The following is a 25,071-nucleotide window of genomic DNA, read 5'->3' on the forward strand; positions in this document are numbered from 1 at the left end:
TCCCTGGAAGTCTTTAAAAGACTTTTAGATGTTGAGCTTAGTGATATGGTTTAGTGAAGGACTTGTTAGTGTTAGGTCAGAGGTTGGATTTGGTGATCTTGGAGGTCTCTTCCAACCTAGACGATTCTGTGATTCTGTGATAAGGAAACTTGATTCTGTGGAGGGCACTGTAACAACAAAACCTTTTCCTTCAGGTGAGGAAAAAGATGTGTTAAAATACTACACCTGGATTAGCTCTAAATTCTTCTTTCTCTTTTTCTCATTCTAAAGCCTGTTCTCATCAATAATGCTGCTTTTAAATGGCTAAAAGCCAACACTGGGAAACAATACATTTTTCTCCACCTCTTCTCCTGGTATAAATGCACAGACCTAATGGTGGATAGGGGTGAGAAATGATGGGGTGTGTTGGCCTCAATTAGATATATGTACCCTGTCAGAAGTACTCGTGCTAACACTGTGGCACTAAGAGTATTATACCGGAGGATATACTGGGAAAGCCATGTGATCTTTCTCCTCTAGTGTGATATAGTGCTCTAAATGTAAATTTTCTATAAATCTTGATGCAAGCCTCAAGCCTTTACATGATTCTTTATAAAACACCCCTCTAAACAACACCACTGTTTATTTGAAATGTTACTGAAATCCTGTTAGCATGACAGTTCATGTGAGTTCTCCCAAGTGTTCTCATGAATGCATTGTATTAAAACATGCCACATGGGAACCTCGCTGTGTCACCCCGACATTCTGCAACAATTCCCTGTACTCCCAGGAGGACCACACATCTTTATTACCTAATGTTTGTCAGCCACATAATTATTCCTGATGTGGAATGAAAAGCAAAGCACTGTTGACCAAAGAGCTGTCTAAGGAAAGTAGGTGGCATAAGACTTTTTTCTATTATTTCCCTACTAATGATAACCATGTTTTCCATATGCCTTGAGTACCTATTTGATATACACACTGCCCTAATCTTTGTTTTAGTAATTTACTTCATATCATATTACAAATAAACTATTTCTGTAGGAATATTGCGAACATATTTATTTTCCCTTATACCTATTTTCATTTCAGAAGTGTTACATGAAACAACTTAGTCATAGTGTCTATTTTAAATATCAAAGAAGGTTAGTAAGTATAAATTTTGGTGCTCGTGGCAATGTTTTTGTACAAATATATTAGTAAATATGAAGATGTGAGCAAAATTAATTCCTGATTTAGTTTTTTTCTGGGGAAAAAAAAAATAGACTCAAAGGCAGTGAAATTGAATAGACACAGAAGTGTCACAGAAGTAACCAGTGCTATGGATCAAACAGCGTCCTTGTTTCAGTCTCGACCACCAGGAAAGGGGAGACGCTGGCAGCAGTACTTAGCAGTACAATCAGGCCATCTGCATGTGCATGTCAGGTGCAGGAGGTCTGCTACACAACATCACATTTGCTGGGCGGTGAGGTAGCATATGGTGCCCGTGCACCAACACCTGCCTGGTACAGCTCCTGTGCCATCGGGATCATTTCCTCTCCTTTGTTCAGAAGGTGTAGATGTGGCCGTGGGCTTTGCATATGCTAAAGGAAATGCTTCTTGGGTTTTGCTCCACCCTGCGTCAATCTATGTCTTGCAAGGCCAAGCATCATTTTACAAGGCAGTATGCAGCTAGACATCCTCTCCCAGTCCTTAGAAAATACCACAGATATGCTGAGATCAGTTGCACACTAGGTTGGGATTACCCAGTACTGTCTGCTCTTAGGCATTTGGAAATATCACGGGCTGACCTGCAAAGAAAATGGTTATCAGCAGCATGGACAGCATTTTTTGGCCTCTCCAGATCTACTTCAGCCACATGGACTGTCACCAGCCCCTTCATGTCAATGTGAGACACAGGAGTGGCACAACAGTACAAGGAGAGACAGGTGGCAGAGAGATTAACCTGCAGAAAATATGTAAGGGAGGAGAGTGGAAAATCAGCTGAAAGTAAATATTGACTTAATGCCTATATCAACATACAGTTCTCCTCTCTTTTCAAAACCCGAGGGGACAGACAAGCAGGTTTGAAACAAATCTTCCCGGCAGTGCAGATGAGGCTGCTGTGCTGGTGTCACTCAAACCCCATCATTGTTAATCATTAGCGGAGATGAAAAGGTTATCAGGGAGAGACAGGGAAACAGAGCTCAGCCCATAAATAGCACCTGCTTCCAAGAACCACCTAATGACTGCATCTTAGAAATCAGGGAGAGTCTGTCCAAATCCATTAAGGCACTTAGCATAAACATGTATAAAAGATCTGTTTAGTTTGGGTGAAGGAGGAAAGAAAAACAGAATCCCCAAATGCTGGGAAAATATATAAAATTACAGACAGTTTCAGCCATACTAAGCGGTTCATGGCCTGTCAGCTTCTCCATTAAACCCACACTTTCAAGATGTTATTATTCAATTGTTAAATTTGCTACAGGAAAGTAGTAAGTTACATTAGTTAAGCCATGTTGGTCAAGTGCAAGCAAGCAATCTTTCTGTCATTATTCCTTTCTTTATAAGCATTTGAAAACAATTACAAAGCCATTTTAAATGTCAATAGCACAAGGTTTAAGAATTCAAGGGGCTACCTATTTCACAGTAATAGTATAAGGATTAACAAAATTAGAAAGTGGGCAGCAATATGAAGCTATAAAGCTCTGAAGCAGTATGAAATGCAAATACACATTTAGGTTGGAGAGTGCAGTTTAACAGCCAAGATAAATTTTACTCTATTGACAATGATAGTAGTGAGGGCAATAAAAAGGTGAGCATAGATTAAAAATATCACCCACAAACAAGGAAGTTGGGCTTGATTTCTTTTTCCTTCTTTTTAGCACACAAAAGCAATTGACTTTGACTGCAGCTTTTCAGAAAATGCTGGAGCTTTGTCAGGAATTTATTTCACCACTATGCTGCTAAGCTTGCTTAGACAGACTGTTGCATCTGTGGGCCTATCCTGGGTATTTGGGAAGGAATGGAAACTTGAAAATAAGTCAGTGAGTTTTGCTGTAGAACTCTGAAACAACTTACAAGTACTTTTTTCTTTTTTTTTTTAATTGGTGTACTAGGAATGGGAAATATCACCTCCTGAATGTGAACTAAAAAGTGTAGTAACTCTTTTGTATGTATTCTTTAAGTCACAAAATGTTCTTGTGAGACCCCACCTGGAGCACTGCATACAGCTCTGGGGATCCCAGCACAAGAAGGACATGAAAGTATTAGAACGAGTCCAGAAGAGGACCACAAGGATGATCAGAGGGCTAGAGCACCTCTCCTATGAAGAGAGACTGAGGGAGCTGGAGTTGTTCAGCCTAGAGAAGAAAAGGCTCCAGAGCAGCCTCATAGCGGCCTTCCAATACCTAAGGGGGGCCTACAGGAAAGCTGAGGAGGGACTCTTTGTCAGGGAGTGAAAAGAAAGGACAAGGAGTTTAATGCTTTAACTAAAAGAGGGTAGGTTTAGATTGAATATAAGGAATACAGTCTTTATTCTGAGGGAGGTGAGGCACTAGCACAGGTTGCCCAGAGAAGCTGAGGATCCCCCTTCCCTGGAGGTGTTCAAGGCCAGGCTGGCTGGGGCTTTGAGCAACCTGGTCTGGTGGGAGGTGTCCCTGCCCATGGCAGGAGTGCTGGAACTGGGTGGTCTTTAAGGTCCCTTTCAACCCAAACCATTCAATGATTCTGTGATTCTATGAAACTGCAGTGGGTAATTTACCCTAGAACAGGTTTCATTCTCATCCAGGTCAGTAGTGATCAAGTGTTGCTGATATATGATCACCATTTGGAAGCCAATCTAATATACACTACCAGGCTCAGAAAGCAGACAAAAATGGAATTGCTGTGAAAATAAATTCTTCATGAAGAACTGCTGGTGCATATCTATACTTTTTGAGGGTTATGCTCACAGGAGTCCTGGCTGATGCAGAAACTATGAGTACTGGATCCTGAAGGCACTCCCTTGCTGATCCAGAACTTACATCCAAGGTTCTCATCTTGCTTACCTCCCAAGACCCTTTTTAAAGGATATCCATTTTAAAGGACAGTTTGAGTTGATGGGGATTGTACTCGGGCATGCACAAACATACCCAGGTTCTGCATAGCTCTCCCTCAGGGGCTGCAGGTGAGTGCTGCTCCTGATGCTGTTTCCAAGAGCAACGTAAAACCACAGGTATTTCACAAAAGGACATACAAAGAAGTAGTATCAATCAAAGAGCAGTAGCATATTAATAGTCCTCTGTTTCTGTTATCAGTCTTTGGAAAACGGAGGTGAAACTTACAGTGTGGCAGTTTTGTTAACCCTGCTCAACTTAAATATAAAGAAAAGCAACTGGAGTTTTTACATAAGGACACAAAAAGCTCTTAGTTTAGGGAACATACTGCATAAAACAGGGTTCTGAGAGCGTTTGCTCTACATAATGCTTGATAGTTAAGGCTTAGACTTGGCAAATTTTGCATAATGAAAAAGTAAATGTTGTTCTTGAATGTAAACTCTTACAGCTATTAGTAGAAAACCACAGCCCCTAATCACTCCCCATGGCATGCTTTCAGTTTCCTTTTTAGGGTTTGCTGGAGTTCCTATGCATTTGCTGCTGTTATTCACTTTTCAAAAGCTACCTTTTCCCTTTGTTATCATTTTTTCAGTCTTCATTTACGTTTAATCAGTAAAGTCTCTGGCTAGCTTAGGGTTTAGATCCTTTCCTTCTCTCACCTACTGAGTCTTTCCTTACCTCTGCATTGTTCCTTTTTTTCTCTCTTTTCCGTCTCTTCCTTCCAGCAGCAAAATAACACTAGTGCACAAGCAACTCATGAATAACCCAGTGAATATTCTCTCCCTTCCCCCTCTTGTTCCTCAGTCATGACAGAATCTTTTGTCTTTTGTTTAGTTAAATCGACTTTCTTAGCTTTCCATCAAAACCACTGGAATTTTTGTCCTTACATGGAGATAGGATCAGACCATCCCTGATGCACCCTGACAGTAGCTGCCCATTAGTTCACTAATTGGGTGTTCAGCTATTCGGAACATTTTTAATTCCTGGATGACTTTCTTTGCACTGATTTGCAGTTCTTAGCTGTTGTCCACAAAACAGGACCAGGAAGGTGAGGGTGCTGCCTTGGGGCAGCAAGCATCCCTACAGTAGAGGAAGTGCTGTGCTTTACCCACACCTTGATGGACAGGGTCAAAGTGGCAGGCAGACAGCTCTGAAGAATGACTTTCTGTGCTGTCAAAAGTTTGTTAGAAACTTGATATCAAATAATTCCACAAATATCAAATGGCCAGTACTTTTGTTTGCTTAAGTTTGTGCACTTTGAACTCAATGAATGCTGAAAGCTCTTTCCTGCAGAGAAAAATTGTGAATCTCCACCACAGCATCATGGTACTGAGAAGTGTCAACAAATGAAAGACCTATGAGATGGTCCAGAAACTATTCCACAAATGGCTTGTGGAGTCTCACAAGAGTCTCTGCTGGTTTGAATTGCCAGAAGAAAAGCAATTTACTTAGCACTTCCTTCCCATCTGTGTCTTACAGCTCTCAAGCATTGCCTCTCTTTGTGTCTGTCTGTGATACAACAGTGATAAAAGGCAAAGTCACTCAAAACTTTTTCCTTAACTTTTTTTTTTTTTCCCCTGTGATATATCACCCAGGAATCATACTATGAGGGAAGTAAATGGAAACAAGTACATCAAATCAGAGAGCAGCTGTAGTATTAATTATCTCTTTTCCTCATAGAGTTCTTCACTGGCTTGAGTTTGCTTGAAGAGGCTCTTGAAACGCAGCGACAACCAAAGTTTATGATAGTGGATTACACTAATACTGTCTTTTTCCCAAGGACAAGAAAAACTCTTATTTCTGCCTAAAGTTGGCAGAGTTTCTATGCTAGTCAGGATGTTTGCACTGAAATATTTACAGCAGGTAACAATTACAAGACAAAAGCCCATCTTGCTATGACACATTATAACAGATTATGATTTCACTTACAGTGAATCAGGTTCTTTAAATCCTTAAAATAACAGCAAGCATGCTTTTAACTGCTATCCTGGGTGAAATTACAGCACATCGTTTTTCCTTCCATCCTTTTAGCTCGGTTCCCAGAACTCTCCATACCTAACAATCTCTGGCGGGGGGGGGGGGGGGGGGGGGGGCGGCGAGAGGGTACTCAGTATATAATTTAGCAATTTCACATTTTCAGTGAGGAAAAGAGTGAAATCTCTTTTGTACTGAAAAAATACATAAATAAATAAATAAATATTTTCTGACACGTTTACTCAGACAGAAGTACTTACCTTGCTCCCACAAGTCACATCAAAGCATCACCCACTGGGCACTTGGTAACGTGGTGTTCTATGGTGTTCTATACCAGGAATTCAGCATTAGACAATAACATCAGTAATACTAACAACGTCTTCACAGCAGACCCATTCAGAATCATCACCTCAGTGCTATACTGACTGCAGGTAAGTACTGAGCAGCTGCCTCAAGCTCTCCTCAAACAGGCCAGGACTGGTGCTGCTGGCAAGAAGATTGGAAGTGTCAGGGAGCTCTCCAGGAAAATGAATTTGCCCTTTATCTAGTTTATGTGCCAATAGAGAGAATGCATTTATTAGGCTAACTACTGCAAATGAACACATCAATAGCAACAGTGGTAAGAAATGCCTCCTTCCATCTTTAAGCCAAAAAAACTGTGTCATTTCCTCTTGGACCAGAGCCTTGCTGCTGTGATTCATGCTCTGCTCGGTTTGGTTACTATAATCCCACTGCACCTTGAGCTATACAGATGCAGAATAAAAAGCTAAAGAACCAGAAACATTCACAAGGATCTTCACTGTGGAATACTTTCATCTACAAGATGAGAGTGAGACTTATCCTGATACAATGAAAGTGCCATTTCAAGTACAGTCTTGGCAAAAGTCCAGTCAGCTATTCTTGAGCAGATCCTGATAGAACGACAGAAAAAGTCAGAGGAAAGTCTTTTATGTCAGTGACCAACTTATTCACACAATGGGTGAACATATTTAATATTACTCTCAGGCTTACATCCACTGTCTAGATATTCCATTGAGAATAGTGCAGGCAGACAAAAGAGAGAAATCTGCTCATCTCATGCAATTTGCATTGCTCAAGCAGCCTCTGGAGCTTAAGATACACTTTTTCTTTTTTTTTCATAAACAACAAATTTTGCTAAGAAATAGCACTTTGGATTCTGCTCTCTTTGGCTCATCTAGTGGATCTGAGTCCAGTGGAGTCTCTCTGCAAGCTGGGGAAATCTGAATTTTATGAACTCCATGAATCACTACCAGCTTTCCTCACTTGACTCCAGAGTCTCCCAGTTTCAATTCTTTGGACATGAACCACTTCAGCAACAACATGAAATACAGGGTGGAGGGTTCTTCTGATGCAGCTCATGGCTGTGAAGCAGGGTTAGTCGTCTAAAGACCGACAAAGGACTTTAAAAAAAAGCTGAAGTAATGTCCAGTTATTTAAAGGAGAACACTGAGTACACTACCAGCACTTCCCTGTAACAGCCTATTCCAAAACCAAGCTATGTATTCCAGCCAAACTGATCACATTTGTTATCATTTTCATGCAGTATCAATGACATCCGTATTTTGAATGAGATCAAACTAAGAACTGAGAAATATAACGCAATCATTTTAGCATGAGTTTCTAGAATGAATGTTACCATGGTTCCTTTTTACACAGTATGTGTTTTACCTTTTTCTTTTTCTTCTTTTTTAATCAAGAGATCAGATACTGGTAGACAGACAGTGAAGAATATAAGCAAATCTTCCTGGTGAAGTGCATATGACTTAACCAAGTATACCGAAAGTCAAGGTAGATAGCTCTCTTGACTTAGGCACATTAGAAGAAGTGGGTATTTGTCATCGCTATGTGGAACTGCTGTAGATCCAATTTCTCAAGTTTCTAATAAATGTGAAAAACATTTTTTTTTGTCTTTTTGTTGTTGTTGTTTTCTGTTTTTTTTTTTTTTTTTTTTTGCTTTGTTTTGTTCTCTTTAGTGCCATATCCTCTAGAAGAACAGAATTTCATAACAGGCTCAGCTTAAAACATGTGTTAGAAATCTTGTCTGTATTTTCTGTCAGAACATCTTTCAGAGATATGGTAACCTGAGGAGGATCCCCATATATCAATCAGGCAGAGCCATCCAGTCAAGGACACATTATTTGAAGCACTGTCATGAATCTTAGTGGAAGTCTTCCATTGTTTCCAGAGAAATCCAGAAAAATGTCCTATTCCAACATCTCACAAAACTTATTATGGCTTGAAGCTGCACAAAGCAGGAATAAAAGGACAAATTACCATGGCACCTGCAGCTATAAATATATATATATAGTTATAAATTTATAGCTGATATTAAAAAGTGGATGTATTTATATGCACACAAGAAGTTCAATATTGTATCTTTGAAAGAAATGCCTCTATTCTAACAGTACCTTGTCTAATGTTCTCATGGTAACATCAAGCCATGCAGAACTGTGCTACTTGAAATCTGCTCATCAGTGGCAGCCAAACCAGTCATAGTTAGAATCTAGAACTGCCCTAAAAATGTATTTTGCTCTTACTATGTTCATGCCTAATCAAGTAGAATGAAAGAATAATCCTCAACCAGTAACAGTTCAGATTTATGTGAGACTTGACAATGGATATCCATCAAAATAAAGCAATTGGCTTTAATTGTTTCCAGTCATTCACAGTGGAAAATCTTATCAAAACATCTGACAGTGACTACCTTGACTTAATTTATCTCCTGAAATTAAATCTGATTCATACTACTGAAAAATCTGGTGTTTCACAAACCAAGGCTGCTTTTGTACTAAGTCAACTGTACTACACTGTTCTTCCCCTTCCTCCACCCCAAGAAAGAACTGGGGGGGGGGAGAGGAAGGGGGGGTGTTGAATCCAGTAATTAAATATAGATTAATTTTGTCTACCTAAGTACATAAGTAGGTTTCCATCAAATTAACAAGTTATGAGTCTAGAAGATCTAGGGTAAAATCTTCAGAAGTACTTCAGTCTAAATGTAGATTCCCAGATGTAGATCCCTAAACAGACATTTTAAAAAATAGGGTGTAGGCTCCCAGCTCATTGCATTGTCTAACACTTAATTTCTTTGTGCCATGCTTTTTACTCAAAGCCCTGGCTCCAAGGCAAATTCTTTGAGATAAATTATCAGAAGTGTCAAAAATCTAATCTCAAAACACTTTATAAGCAAAAAACTGTGTATCTTCTGAAGTGCTTACTGGCTACTACTTATGCAGAAAGATACTTAAACATCAATAGAACTTTGTTGTAAAGTTACTTTGGAGAAGCATCTTCAGCTGCACTGGTGCAGCTCAGGGATAAGACCTAACACATGCTTTTTCATTCTTCTGACCTCTTCATAGAATCATAGAATGGCTTGGGTTGGAAGGGACCTCAAACCCTCCTGCCATAGGCAAGTACGCCACCCTTGTGGTCAGGCTGGCCAAGGCCCCATCCAGCCTGGCCTTGAACACCTCCAGGGATCGGGCATCCACCACTTCTCTGAGCGACTTGTGCCAGTGCTTCACCTTACAGTGAAGAATTTCCTCCTAATTTCTAGTCTAAATCTATCCTCTTTTAGTTTAAGACCATTTCCCCTTGTCTTATCATTACCTACCCAAGTAAAGAGTCCTTCTCTATCTTTTTATAAGACACTTTTAAGTACTGAAAGGCCTCAGTGAGGTCTTCCTGGAGTCTTCTCTTTTCCAGGCTGAATATTACCAGCTCCCTCAGCCTCTCTTCATAGGAGAGGTGCTCCAGCCCTCTGATCATCCTCATGGACTGACTCTGGACTCGCTCTAACAGCACCACATCCTTCTTGTGCTGGGGGCCCCAGACCTGGATGCAACACTCCAGGTGGGGCCTCACAAGGGCAGAGCAGAGGGGGAAAATCACCTCCCTCCACCTGCTGCCCACTCTGTTGATGCAGTCCAGGATGCAGTTGGCATTTGGGGCTGCAAGCGCACACTGCTGGCTCATGTTGAGCCTTTCATCCAACAATCATCCATACCCATTTTCTTCCCCCATTCCTAAATTGCCCATAGTTCTCTCGCCCAATGTCCCATTTGCAAACAGCTAACCCTGAAACAAAGTTAATGCCACATGTTCCAGCCCTGCTCTCTGGCAGCACAGAGACTGTGCTTGATGATCAAGAAAGTACTGCTGTGGATAACTCTATTGCTGTTGTAATGTCCTTTATGAAGAAAATTAGTCTTCTTTAAACAGAGAAGCACAGTAACTTCTCTGAATTTAGCCCTTGCATTATTATTTCTTGTCCTTCTCCACACTAACCTGAATCCTGTGTTTCATTGTATTTTCTCCCCTGCTCATCTTGGAAATCAAGTAGGGGGAACATCAGCCATAAAGAACAGAAGTAGTCAGGAGAGGCTACGGTCATAGCACATCCTGGTGGAACTTCTCGGTTGCTATGGTGAATCTCTCAATTTTGAAGATGAGTGTGCTGTAGTGGCTAGGAATAAGCCAAGCATAATGGTTTTGAGATGACTATCTATGCTATGTACAATAAACACTTTCGCTTGTGTACTTCAGTCAATGGTTACTGCACAAGTTGGTTTCTTAGATGTTTACTATCTTGATATTGAGGCATCTTTAAGCCTCGGTAGCTCTCATGCTGTAATTGTTGCTGAAAAAAATAATGATAATAAATAAATAAATAAATAAAAAGTCTTCCTTCATTTTGGCTTTTCAAAGAGAGAGGAAAGAAACTCCAATGAGTAGACTAGGCAGCATTAAAGCAAGGTGTCCACAAGGGTGTAACTGAAGAGTTTCTGGGGGAAATTGCTATTCCATTCTTCACCTTGCCAAACAGGCATTTCCTGGTTAGTCAGTTACCACTTGTCTGAACCATATTCCAAGCTCAGAGGTCCCTTCATTGGTGTGTAACAGTGCAGCTAAAATATACAGTGCTTCACCACTGGTCAGCTCACACATCGGCTCCTCCAACCAGGGCACATCGTGTTTTCTGACTGATGGAGGTACCATCTGCACAAGGTCTAAATTTCTCGGTCATGTAACAGGCTGGGAAGCAGAAAGCTCTGCACATCTTTGATTGGGATTTACTTTACTGAGGGTGAAAAAAGAAAAAATATATATATATAAATATAAATATAAATATGAAATTCATATTTAGAGACACTCTTAGGACTCAAGGAAAGGTAATCAGCTCTTGGCAGATTGTACAGCTGTATGCATGGTAGACTTCCCCAGAGTGTGATATCTAAAAGAGGAGGAATCCATGTAAAGTTCCTGAAATTATTAAATCTTCTTTACCTTTGTCATTCCAAAACCCAGCATTTACAATTCTCATATATTTACATTTTGTGAAGAAGACATACATCTCCCAAAGAAACGCTTTAGTGTCCCATTGAAGGCAAGTGTGTGACCTAGGAATATCTTTGGTTTGGGTCCCTGGTGCCCGAGGTCTATTTTGCATTTTCTCTGCAGCCAGAGAAAATAGGAGCTGAAGTTTTACGTTAAAAGAATATAAAACGACGTTTACAAATTACAATACATCACTACTATGCATCTGGAAGGAAAATAATTATTCCTTCTTCTTTTGTTCCCCCCTTCTCTTTGCCCAAATAGCTCCTCCAGAGCAGAGCTAGTCAATAGCATCCATCAAATGATGGGGGTGAAGTGCCTGAGAAAATAGCTCATGCATAAATTTTAATTTTGTCATCATTTTCTGGAGTTTTTTACTTCAATGATACCATAGGAAATACAAATTTTTTCTTAGTTTTGTGTGTCTGTGTTGAAAACTGGCTCTGTTTTTTGGCATTTGAGCTTTAAAACACAAATATTTCAACAGAAATATTTTGCAAACAGTAGATTTTTTTGGCTTAACTTTTTTGTGAAAAGTCAATTTCTGAAAAAGAATGATGATTTTTTTTGACCAACCATTCTGAGCATTGATCTTTCCCTTCCAGCATGGAACATTTTGTCAGTGAATTATTGCACAGAATAAAATTACTTTCTTTGCTCACTCTAGTAGTCACTAGCCCAGCTTGTTTCAAAGAATATGAGGAGCACTATTTATTTTAGACTCAAATTGATTTAGTCCACAGCAAGGTCAATGAATATACTATTGACAGTAGAAACACTGAAACTGTGCTCCAAAAAAAATAATCTTACACGTACAAAGGAAATTCCAGTCTACTGCTGCTTGAAATACATCCTCTACTTTGAGGTTCTGCAACGTGAAGCTCTGAAAATGCTGGACATTCAAGCCTAAGCAGTTTCAATGAACTGAACTATGTTTATCCATTTCTAAACTGGTTTATGGCTCATAATGGAAAGGAATTACTGTAACACAGCTCTTATAGTTCCCATCAGTAAAACTGTCATTTTAACATTCCATGGCTCTGTAAGGTCATGTCACAGCCTTCTCACTTCAGGTCTTCCCAGTCAAATTAATATTTTACTGCAGCCTAGTCCATTAGCACTGTTATTGCCTCACTAATCATATGCACCTAAGTACCAGTCAGCTGATATGTGTAATTAAGTAATTAGATATAACCTGACAATTTGCCATCAAAAACAAGAATTACATTTAAAGCCTTGAATAAGCACAGGCGGGATTAGGTGACCCACACAGAAATGTGTGCCATATTCTTATCACTTGTTTTCACCACAAAAGTAGTTGTATAAGGACAGGGTAAAACCTTGGCTCTGCCTCCGCAATGCATTGAGCAGTGAAGCTGAACAGGCACAGCTCAATGTTTTTCTGCTGATTTGTCAAAAAAAAATTGATCTTGCAGCATAACAGCATAAGGATCTTAGGGTGCTTTGGGGTGATAGGTGTCATGGGACACTGTTTACTTTGAAGATACAAGGCAGTTAAAGGAAACATATATACCACAATATGACATGCGTGGCCTCAGGTACCTTTATTCTAAACCGCGCTAGATTACTAACAAATATACACACATATGGCCAAGCATTTTTTATGTTTCCAGCTTGGCAAGACATAATAAAGACCTAATCTTGACTGGTGATCACCTATGATGGATGATGGGCTCAGAACCAGATGTGCACACATCTGCCTTTACTGCCAGTAAAATATGCCTCATTGGATGTTAGTTTTTCCCCTTCTGTGCTTGATGGATACACAGGTACATAAGTAGCTGTGCAGCAGAAGGTAGAGGTTTGAGATAATAGGAGGCTGCATTTTCTACCCATCTTTTCTTCTATTCCATGGAGACTTGCTGCCCACTCTTCCTAGGAGCTGTTCCCCATGGATCACTACCACATGAATCCAATCCCTGTTGCAATCCCCCCTCAATGTAGTGGAGAGAAGGAAGCTATGAGTATTGTCCCTTCCTGAGCACAGCAACAACAGCAGACATAAGTCTCTGAGGAAGTAAGACCACTGCTAGGCAGTGTGTATCCTCCCAGACAAACTCAGAGCTTCCTAAATAAACATGCTCTGCACTCATCCATTCTGTCTTTGCTTACTGCTTGGTCTTTGTTTCCACGTCATTGATAATTGTCAGCCTGGACCTCCATTTGCCACATCACTGCTACTCACACATTCTCCACCAATACAAGAATCAGCACTATGATGGGCAAGCTGAGCAGACTTCCACAGTGAATTATCTCCAGGTGTTAGACCAATCAGGGTGTATCCTGAATTTTGAGTAGACCCTGTCAAAAACCAAAGAACCTGTCAGGAAGATGAGTGTTCTCACACCTGCTAATCAAATTTGCAGGGTATTTAGAGGCACACTAATAGGAGAGCACATTAACAGACGCACGCTAATACCTGCTTGTATGTAGGGGTTGGAAGAGCAGCTGTAGAAGATGTACCGAAGATATAAATCAGAAGCAGCTTGCAATGGCGATATCAATGTATATGTTTTAAGAACTGAAGTTTCCACTTGGAAAATAAATAAATAAATATATATATTTTTGCCAAGCTTCCTAACACCTATCTAAATACTGGAGAAGGAAAACCAAAGTGACATATACTGGACATCCAGTGTGCTGCCGTGAGCACTTCATCCCAAGACAATGCATGCAGGAACACAGTAAGTGAGAGCTGAGAGGAGCTACTGAACTACCTTTATCCAAATAGAGGAGCCACTGAACTACCTTCATCCAACTCCAGTGTTTCAAATATCACGAGCAACTGGTGCAGAGAAGCCACAGACCTTCATCCTTCCTACAGAGCAAAATACCAGCCTCTCAGTACTGTGGAACCCTCTTGGGCTTTGTGTATGTTATTTGAACAGAAAAACCTCATCCAGAGATATGTCTAACATGAATGAATGTGCCTAAACCAGAAGTAACGTAAAGTAGCTGCCTTGTCATAGTCGGTTAATTGCTTTGTTGTTCTGAGGCTCGTTTTTGCTGGTTTGGTGCAGCAGGCAACACAGTAAAAATGCATGCATATCTGATGTCCTCTAGTAGTCTGCAATCTAATTATACCAGCCTGTTGTTAGCACCCTTTAGTAAGACCTAAATTCAAGAGATAAGACAGAAGTGGATGAAGAAGATATAGCTGTGAAGGTTCATAGTATAGGAAGCCATGAAAAGTGAATGGATATGTTTCTGACAGCAGAAGTAGCCTAAGCCTCTCCCAGGAAAATATAGTAATTGAGGTGCAATGCATAGCACTTACACTGAGAAAGAAAAAAGCAAGAGATTAAACAAAACCAGGCAACATGGCTTGACAAGTAGTTCAAAGTCTAAAGCATGTTCTGGAAATAAATAAAGCAGTAGTGGCTAATGGACAGTTGCTAAGACAGTCATGATTTTTTTTTCCCTTGTTCTGCAAATACTGCCGCAATTTGAATTCCTGACCCACTTGGATGGAAGAAATTGCCAGGAAGATTCTGTCCCACAAGCCATCATCTGTATCTTGTGATTTAGCCAAACCATCGGTTTTGCCAGAAGTGAGACTCATCCAAGATGTAGCAGGGGACTGTGCACGAGCAGCCTGGGGTGGTGCTGTGATTTGTCTGCAGCATTGGCTAGGGCAAGGGAACTCTTCATCACCTATAGCCTGCCTGAAATGGGATGAGTAACAAGCCCACTTGCTCCTGGCCATCACCATACTTGGAGGCAAACTGCTGTAGAGTCACACAAAACCAAAAGAGTCACTCAGTCCAGAAAAATAGCACTACGGAGGAGGCACCTCAAGAGATTCTCTAGCATACACCTTACCCCTGGCACTGCGCTGTTTGCTGCCACCAGAGAAGTGGATGTGGGGAAGCACTCACAGAAGAAAAGATCATGAGACCAAGTGAGTTCATACCCCCTCACAGCAACAGGGAAAGAATGGGAGACTGAATCTAATTTGCTACATATTTATATTTCCCTTAGACTATGCAGCTTTTGTAAGTCCAGTCTAAAAATAAAATCAGAATGTTGGCTGAAATTTCAAAGAATTTGATGAAAGGACTACAAAGCACTGTTGAAGAAAGAGTGATAAAATGATCATTTTTTTCCCACTGAGATTTTCACTCTATTCTTAACTCTGTTTATTTTCCCCTCTGAAACATTTTAATTACTTGAGAAGCAGAACACACTTTGAAGGAGAAGCTGAAAGATTCCATGTGTTTCCAAAAATTTCAAATTCTACTTTTGATTTATGGACCGTGTATTTGATTTCTGGCTATGGAACCAGCACAGCAGCCTCAGGACAAAAATCCTTCAGAAAATTAATACTTAGTTTTGGTCTTGTTACTTTCCTTTTTTTTCATTTTCCCAGTAGCACTTGTTCCAAGTGCAATGTTGTATACTTTCAGTAGTTTTCAATAGTATTTTTCTTCAGTATTGCAGTATTTTCAGCTTGAAAAACAACAACAAAGAATTGTGAGGAGCAAGGACACAGTGTATCAGAGTATCAAGCAAGATTTAAAAAAAAAAAAAAGAAAATAAACACTGGTTTCTTGAAACCTCTAAAGTTATTACAAGAAGTTTTGTGCACAATTATTCTGGTGTTCAGTTCAAAACTTAGAATTTGAATAATTATTTTTATGTGTACATCTGTAGTAATACAGTAATATGCTAGAGTAGATGGGGAAGTGTTCAAACATACATGTTTTGTTTATGGATTAGACTACCACTGTTTACTTTTGTTTTTTCTAGAAGCCTCCATAAGTATGGAAAAGAAATGGCTCATACCGTATGTATCTAAGATGTTTTCTTTTTCTTTGACTGTGCAGGACTGGACTACTTGAAGTGAAAAGTTTTAATTTGTGAAGAATTTGCTAGATTTCTTTCAGTTTTTCTCTAAAAATAGATCTTCCAGGGCTGAGTCATGGGTCATGTCCTGATGTAAACAGGGAACAACAAGCACAGGCCAGCACACAGCATTGCAACAGAAGCAAATGTTTCAGCAATACAGCTTGGAAAAGATGCTCACACTACAACTTCTACAAGTAGCAAAACTTTCTGGATTAATCCCTTATCTGCCTTCCAGCACAACAGTCATAATACTGTCACATTCAACCACTCCTTACCAGAGCTGTGGGCTGATACCTTTATCAGCTTGGAGTTATTTTATACTAACAACTCATGGGCTTTCCTGCAGCCTGAGCAAAGCATGGTTGTTTTGAAACAAGTGGAAAACTATTAGTCTCATCAATGACGTAAAGGTGTATCCAATGATCAATATCAGTCAAGAAAACTATGTGGGTAAGTATTTCTTTCATTTGAATTCCTGACACAGGAACTGTGAATGACTTACTGTTTTATAGTTGTCACCCAAGTCATCTCAGTTTGGAATCCGAAGCCAGATGCATTAGTCATTGATTACATCAGTCAACCTTTTCTGTAAAAGGGCAGCCTGTCAGCTTTGGCCAAGCATATGACTATACTGCAGAGGGGATCTTATCTGGGCTCCCACACATGACCTGGCTACCTGCTGCCCACTCAGACACAGGGGCTGCCAGCATTGCAAGGCAACCACTTGCCCTAGTATACCTAACAGAGCTGGTCCCCAGGTGCACAGGACAGCCACATCCTTATTTCAGGATGACTCCCTTGATAAAATGACATAACCAATGTAACTTGTTATTTGGAAGTAGAGTGGGGAGGAGACCATACTCTCTGAATCTATGAAAAACAGCTTGCAGACTTGCATATGAAAAGCTCACACTAGCCCTTCATTACCAGGATGTGCAAGTGAGAGAGGAAACAATCCCCCAGACACAGTTTGTAATTGCTTTCCAAAGCTGGACAACCCAAATAAGTACATGACCGTAACTCATCACTTTGTTGGAAAGTCAACTGCTATAACTAGCAGCGGTGGATGTTTCTACCAGGCAGACAACTGTGATGTCAGTAGTCAGCACTAGTAACATGGCAGGGATGAAAACTTGCTCAAGAGAACGGGCTTCCTCAGCTCCTTTGGACCATGAGGTGCACCAAAGGATGTTCTTGTCTTCTCCCAGTCACAAGAAACACACGAACAACAGTAGAGACCAGTCCAATGTCCTGAAGATGTCTGCTGATCACAAAGCCAGATTCAGCCACATGGAAGGTACCAAGATGGGGCAGAGATTTTCCATTTATCTCTTTATACAGGCAGAGTTCTCATTTACTTCACATAACACTGTTGCTACTGTGATATCTGCCCTCTCCCATATTTTAGAAAACCCCACTTACCCTGCAGCAATACCCAAATTTGTACCAATAATAAAGATCGCCTGGCATAAGTGTAATGGCACACCTACAAGTGGCACGTTGGCTTCTGAAGTGGCATTTGACAGACTGAAGGCCAGTCCTCTCCTTCTGTAACATCAGTGCCTTTGCCTACTATGTGCAATGTGACCAAAAGCAGGGTGGCATAGCTGCATATCTTCTGCAGGGGATGATGCAAAAATACTTAGTTTGAAGGAAGCTAAGGAAATAGTGGCATTATATAGATTATAAGGGGAAAATAGATGAGAGTTTCTTTTTCTTCTGTGCCCATATGTTGTCCTAGAAAGGCTGTTTCAGAAAATCTGCTACTTTCTAGTTACTTCATCATTCTGAATAATGCCTGTACTGACATACAGTCTAACCAAACAGTACTGATTATAAAATAATCAGAAGAATTTGAAAAATACTTTTTGTAAACCAGCTGCCTCTATACAAATAATCATACAAATGTAAAAAGAGCAAATGCGTGTCAAACTATGCCATGGACCAAAGGACAAGTTTAAGAATCAGCCATGACTGTGCAGCCGTGCCTGACAGCAGGAAGATTTCACGAGTGTATGTTCTTCCAGAATAACTTTTTCTCCTAGATCTATAATACCTGAATTGCTAGCCCTCGCACCAGACACTTTATGCAGTCCATCAAGGTACTTAATGACATTGCATATTTTTTATTCAACACTGGCACCAAGGAAATGTAAATGTACTGGTTAAGTGGCATATGATATGTTCATGTGTTAGATTCTAAACATAATCTTGTCAAGCGATGGATTAACTGGATGATTAAACACCTGGATGAGACTAATTAGCTGGTTAATTTATAGTTTGAACAGTTGTTTTTAAAATTAGGTTCTACTTTTTGAAGGGACGCAGGAAATATATGAGGTATACCTTTTTCCCACTGTGAATTGCTTTTTGCTGAATTCATATCAAAGTCACCCTAATATGATATCAGATTAACTTAGAAATCTGCAATTGCAAATATACTATCAGGATATAGAAAACAAATTCACAGAGAGATCTGCATAAGGTTTTCTTGAAGTTACAAGAACAAAAAGTGCCATACTGAATTCAACACTTCTGCTGATTTGTGGTTATGAGTGCTCAGTCATGTATGCACGCACACTTCTAACAATATGTGGCTATGAGTGCATAAAATGGCATTTGCATTGATTTCACCAGTTAAGAAAATCAAGTCCACAATTAGGACAAAAATAGATTTTAATTACAAATGAAGGTTATATAACTGTAAATGCAGATGGAATAATTAGAACCTTTTTAGTGAAATCCTGAATGCTTATTCATGAAGCCATAGAGCTATAGCAACATCTGGCTCAATAAGAGAATAGAATATTCTTTTCATTTATTAAGTACCTGATAACCTGAATAGGCAACATGGTTCTGAAGTGAATCACATGTGAATACATTGCAGTTTTCATTTCTGAAAATCACACTAGTACATTGCTGAATGATGCATGAATATTTTAAAGTAAGGCACCGATGAACAGTACATAAAGCAGTAAGTGAATGAATTTAACATCTTACCTGTGTATAACAGTGTCCTGGTAGTGTTGTGGCAAAAAAGTGACATCTCTCTGAAAAACAGAAGACAGTACAAAGATAGAGACCAACCCTTTATAAAAAATGTACAGTGTCCTTTAAAAGAACTGTTCCCCTTTTTTTGCTGTCTTTGATATCATTATAGCAAGACATACTGAAATTTCTGTACCTCTGCTTTCCAGCCTCTACTTATGACTACAGAAATGTGTCAACTCATTTTTTAATAAAAAGGGCCATGTTACAAGGTCCAGCTCATAATTATTGTAATGGTTTGATTACAAGGCAAAATCCTGACATTACACAGTTCATGCCAAATAAATCACATGATTTTTGCTGTTAAAGAAATGCCCCCAGTCAGAATGAAAAATAACACTTACAGTGTCATTTCACTGACCTCACTCAGTTTCTAATAGCCCCAGAATGACTAAGCCCCAGAAGTACTTGCTAAATATCTCCTGGAAAGAACAAAGAAACATAAACTGAAATAGAATTGTTGTCTGTATATTTTTAATGGTAAAAATAATAAGAAATCTGTTTGTACTGCCTGTGTGAATGAACAGGATTTCTAGGGAATAAGGTCTAGGAAGATATGCTGTCTTTGAAATTTAGTTTTGTCAAGAGAACGTCAAAGTAAAGGAGTCACCCACTGTTCTCTCTAGCTGGTGCTTTCTAAGTAGCTCCTCAAATGCAGATAGCAAAACTTCATTATGAAAGAAAATGAAAAGCTCTATCTCAGTTTTAACTTGTAAACTGAAGAGATAGATTCATTTAAAAAACAAAATTCTATTGCACAGAGTGATAACTGTTCCGAGCTCTGATCTTTCTGTTTTACTTTAACTATTTTTACTTACAAAGTTATTCGAAGGTTATTATTTAATTTCTAAATATATTTTTTCCTGCTTTATCTCTGTAACTCAAAGACCCCAAGGGTTCCTGTAGGTGAAAATGATGTCACCTAAATACAGCTAAAGATAATTAGTTTCACAATGCATCATTTTAACTCAGCTTAGTTTAGGAGGGCATATAGGTTCTCCCAAGTCTTCTGTACTCCTACACACCAATTCTGGAATAAATTAAGACAAAGCCACCTTAAAACTTCTCATCAGTGTAGGTAAAACTGAATTTTGTGATCTCACTGTGAGGCAGTGAACTCACAGCTGGGCTCTGTCCAGGACACAGATCCTGATTTGGTGGGAATGGGAAGGGGAGAACCAAGCACTGTCGCATTGCCTTAGCTTGAAGAAGCAGCAGTGGTGGTCGCCGCAGGACCCTCTGCACCAGTCCTTCATGGCAGCAGTGGGCAGCTAGCCCCTCCAGGGCCCTAGCACAGACAACAAGGCCAGCAGCATTCTGCTTCCCCATGAAAATGTTCTCCTTTTTAGCATACACTTATAGCTGGCTCTGAAATGCTTCAAATGTAAATGCAGCATGCCCATAGACACAGCAGCTTGTTGCATTGGTATGAACAGATTTATACCCAGAACCAGTTACAAGTATCAGACAAAATTCTTTCCAGATAAACTGGTCCCAGTGCTACTGTGAAAAGATGATGGGGAAGCTGTGAATGAGAGAGACTTGAGAATGTGCTTGTCAAACAGAAGAGTTTTGTTTGTTTTACTGTTCTGAGACATCAGGTATCATTTCCTTCTGAGCAGCAGGTTACCTGCATTTGGGGACCCATTTGAAAAAATCAAGCTTGAGAAAAGCATCCATGTTTTCCTCACACTGGAATTCTATTGACTAAAAATATTACATGCGTTCCATGCTGCAATTGAAGAGATCAATTTAGTAAAGGCATAAAAGCAGTATAACAGCAAGAAAGAGTGAACTGAATTATGATGAAATCAGTCTGATGCTGAGTAACCTTGTTTCTTTGAAGAAAAAGAAGCCCTGAGTCTGAATTTGGGATCCTTTGCTCTCTTTATGAGGGAGCAAATCTTTCTCCTACATCTTATATAGGTGTAGGTTGACTACATTAAAAAAAAAAAAAGAGAGAGAGAGAGAAGAAGAAGTGGGGGAGGTGGAGGAAGAGGAGACAGAAGGAGGAGGAGAAGGAGGAGGAGGAGGAGGAGGAGGAGAAGAAGAAGAAGAAGAAAGAATGAAAGAAAGAAAAAGAACGAAAGAATGAAAGAGCAAACGAACGAAAGAATGAATGAAAGAATGAAAGAATGAATGAACGAAAGAAAGAAAAAGAAAGAAAGAGAAAGAAAGAAAGAAAGAAAGAAAGAAAGAAAGAAAGAAAGAAAGAAAGAAAGAAAGAAAGAAAGAGAAAGAAAGAGAGAAAGAGAGAAAGAAAGTGAGAAAAGGAGAGAGAGAGAGAGAAAGAGAAAGAGAGAAAGAGAGAAAGAAAGAAAGGGAGCAAGAGAGCAAGAAAGAAAGAAAGAGAGAAAGAGAAAGAGAAAGAGAAAGAGAAAGAGAAAGAGAAAGAGAAAGAGAAAGAGAAAGAGAAAGAGAAAGAGAAAGAGAAAGAGAAAGAGAAAGAGAAAGAGAAAGAGAAAGAGAAAGAGAAAGAGAAAGAGAAAGAGAAAGAGAAAGAGAAAGAGAAAGAGAAAGAGAAAGGAGGGAAGGAAGGAAGGAAGGAAGGAAGGAAGGAAGGAAGGAAGGAAGGAAGGAATGAAGGAAGGAAGGAAGGAAAGGAAGGAAGGAAGAGAAAGAAAGAAAGAAAGAAAGAAAGAAAGAAAGAAAGAAAGAAAGAAAGAAAGAAAAGAAAGAAAGAAAGAAAGAAAGAGAGAGAGAGAGAGAGAGAGAGAGAGAAAGAAAGAAAGAAAGAAAGAAAGAAAGAAAGAAAGAAAGAAAGAAAGAAAGAAAGAAAGAAAGAAAGAAAGAAAGAAAGAAAGAAAAAGAAAGAGAAAGAAAGAATGAAAAGCAGGAGAGCTACAGAAAGAAACCTTAGACATTTTGCAGAAAAGAGTTAGGAATTCTCCAAACTTTTACCTAACTAAATTCAAGTAAAGTAGCTGATATACCTGCTCTGAATGGTTTTAATTTGCTTTAATGACTAACTGTGTATTAATTACTGCATTACTTAAGAAAAGATTGCCAATTTCCAGAACAGAGTATCTCTTTAAGTAATTCTATTTTTTACACCTTCTGCCAAGTAACAATAACTGTTTATATCATCCAGATGATCTAATGCATTTCATTAGATAGCTGTTTGTACACCTCCAAAGTGTTAAAAATATAAATGACAGTAACAGTCTCTCCTTTTTTTTCACAAGATGGGTAAGGACTAGCTTGACTGTTTCATTCTATGCTTAGTGTTCTGTCTTCTTGTTGGAACTGTGGTTGTGACTTCAAAAAATCAGTTTAAGGGAAAGCTAAAGAAATAGATTTACATTTATTAGTACGACAAAATCAGGGCCATTTCTGTTTCAGACATGAGTCACTTAGTTCAGCTGCTATGGAAGTTCTGCCTTCATCACTTTTAAGCCTATGTCTGTTTTATTGATCAGGCACATTGCAGTTGTTGCAAAACATCTCTGTCATGGGTTATTTCTGATCACTAATCCCATGAAATAACTGGAGGCAGTACCCTACACAATCTTTGTTTTCAAAAGAAAGTGAATGGAAAATAGAAAACAGAAAATACAATACCATTATAAGCTAATCACAGTGATTTGTACTGCAAGGAAACAGGCTGTTGCATTTCATACTTGCTGGACCTTTATCAAAATCCATAACTTTATTACTGGGTACAATGACTGACTGTCTCCTCCCTTTCACCGGTTTTGCATTTGATGCATTATGTCCACTGGAATATAATTCCATTTCATCTTGGTCTGGGATGACAGCCAGGGCAAACGAGAAGCCATAATCAGCGCCTTATAGGTGATAAATACATCTTGTGATCACAGGAGCCTGGTCTGCCACCAAGAGGATGGAAGCTGGGGGTTGTTTTCATTTTAAGTTATTTTTGTTAAGCAATAGAAGGTAGGTATGACTAATAATGTGAAAAATTATTGGTGCCAGATATTCAAAACCATTTTGCATATTCTGGACACCGCTGCCTTCGTTTTGCCTGAATTGAATGAAGAGTGTATTTCATCCCTGCTAGAGCCACATATTATTTTCTCTTTTCTCTTTTCTCTTTTCTCTTTTCTCTTTTCTCTTTTCTCTTTTCTCTTTTCTCTTTTCTCTTTTCTCTTTTCTCTTTTCTCTTTTCTCTTTTCTCTTTTCTCTTTTCTCTTTTCTCTTTTCTATTTTCTATTTTCTATTTTCTATTATTTTCTATTATTTTCTATTTTCTATTTGTTTTGTTTTCTATTTTCATTTTCTGTTTTCTATACAATTTCCTTATTTGGCCATAGCAGATCTCCAAGCATATCTATAGTGACCATGATCTCCATGATAGAAAAGACTCAGCATTGAGGACTCAGCATTCAGATTTGAAAAGAAATAGCATGTTTTGCTATTTCTTGTTGCCTCCACTTGAGTAAAAAGACCTATACTATGTCCCACCATCTGCTAGATATGGAGAAGGACTGAGGAACAGGTTTGCCATGTATAAGGGAAGCTGAACACATGAAGAATGAACACATTTTCTTTATTTTTTATTTTTTAGTTTTTTTTTTTTTCTAAAGGAAGAAAATAAATTATCTAAAATTTCTGTGTCTTTCTCTGGTTTGAACTCTGGCTGCCAGGGATCCCAGATGTAAACAGCTAAAAGGTAGTGGCAGCTTGCTTTTCTTACCTTCTTGGTAGCTTGCTTACAAAGGACAAAATGTCATTGCATCACTTGTATCTATAGTGTTGTTTTAAGAAAAAAGGTGGGTTCCCTTCATGACTGAGGGATTTCTAGTTCATACTGGGATGCTAGATGCTATCTGCTTTTACAAATAATCTGGAAAGAAAATAATTCTGAAACAAACAAAAAAATCAGTTGTTGCTCTCAAGGCTTTTGTTATGCATAGGCCTGTCTCTTGGAAGGTGGTTATTTTACTTCTGGACTTAGAGTTAGCTGATTGTACCAGAGATGAGCAATGTTATTTTCCAGTTGAAAATAATCCCTTACAGAGACTTGTGGGATAGGTTTACATTTACAGATCAATTTCCTGTTTAGAGAAGTTTGATAAGAATATGGAACAAAATTACCAAAGATCAGTTCAAATGGCCTGTCCCAGCTCTGTGCAAAAGTACGTTAGGTTAGATTTGTTTGCTGATAAATCACTTGTCTGTTGTTCAAAGATTTTTGTAATGACCTAAATGGTAAGTAAGATTATAATTTATTATGATCACTTAAAGGGTCTCCAGTCTTGATATCACTGATGAACACCCTACACATCTCCATGTTTGATAAAGTTTTGACAATGTTGTGCCATTCTTCTCTGGAAACATCACATTTTTGTTCAAAACACAAGGCTGCCAATTCAAGTTGATTACAGATTAATTTTATAGGTGCTATAAAAATCTTTTAAATCTAAAAATACCTCATGTTATTAATACTATATAGAACTCATTCAGAACCTCTGGCAAGACAGTTTTCTGTTCATGCACTTCATTAATTGTGAATTCTGAAGAATAAGGATGGTATCATTTGTACATTCCGTTTAAGAAGGCTTCTCAAATAACCAGACTGGATTGAACCTTCCACAACCCACATGGCAGGGATGACACAAAGATCTATGTACACTATTTCATCCCGAAGAATAAGCATGGAAGTTCTGAACCTTGGCTTCCCATAGCAACATTGAAATTGCCTTTCCTCCAGAACCATTAAAGGCTTTCCATAATCAGAGGTAGTTGGAACAGAAAAGAGAAAAAGAAAATACCAATGCTATTTATTATTTCATAAAAGACAGAA

The 25,071-nt window shown here is 39.0% G+C and overlaps 1 long non-coding RNA gene across 2 annotated transcripts in view; it reads right to left on the bottom strand.

The window, feature by feature from the left end:
- LOC310889107 overlaps positions 1 to 6,595 on the bottom strand; it is a 47,198-nt gene extending 40,603 nt beyond the window's left edge. For both annotated transcript variants that reach the window (XR_014576383.1, XR_014576384.1), the window contains exon 1: positions 6,290 to 6,595. This is a non-coding gene — a long non-coding RNA (uncharacterized lncRNA). The remainder of the gene's footprint in view (positions 1 to 6,289) is intronic.
- Between the last annotated feature and the right edge of the window lie 18,476 nt (positions 6,596 to 25,071).

The sequence above is a fragment of the Anser anser genome, assembly GCF_964211835.1.
Source record: "Anser anser genome assembly, chromosome: Z".
NCBI lineage: Eukaryota > Metazoa > Chordata > Aves > Anseriformes > Anatidae > Anser > Anser anser.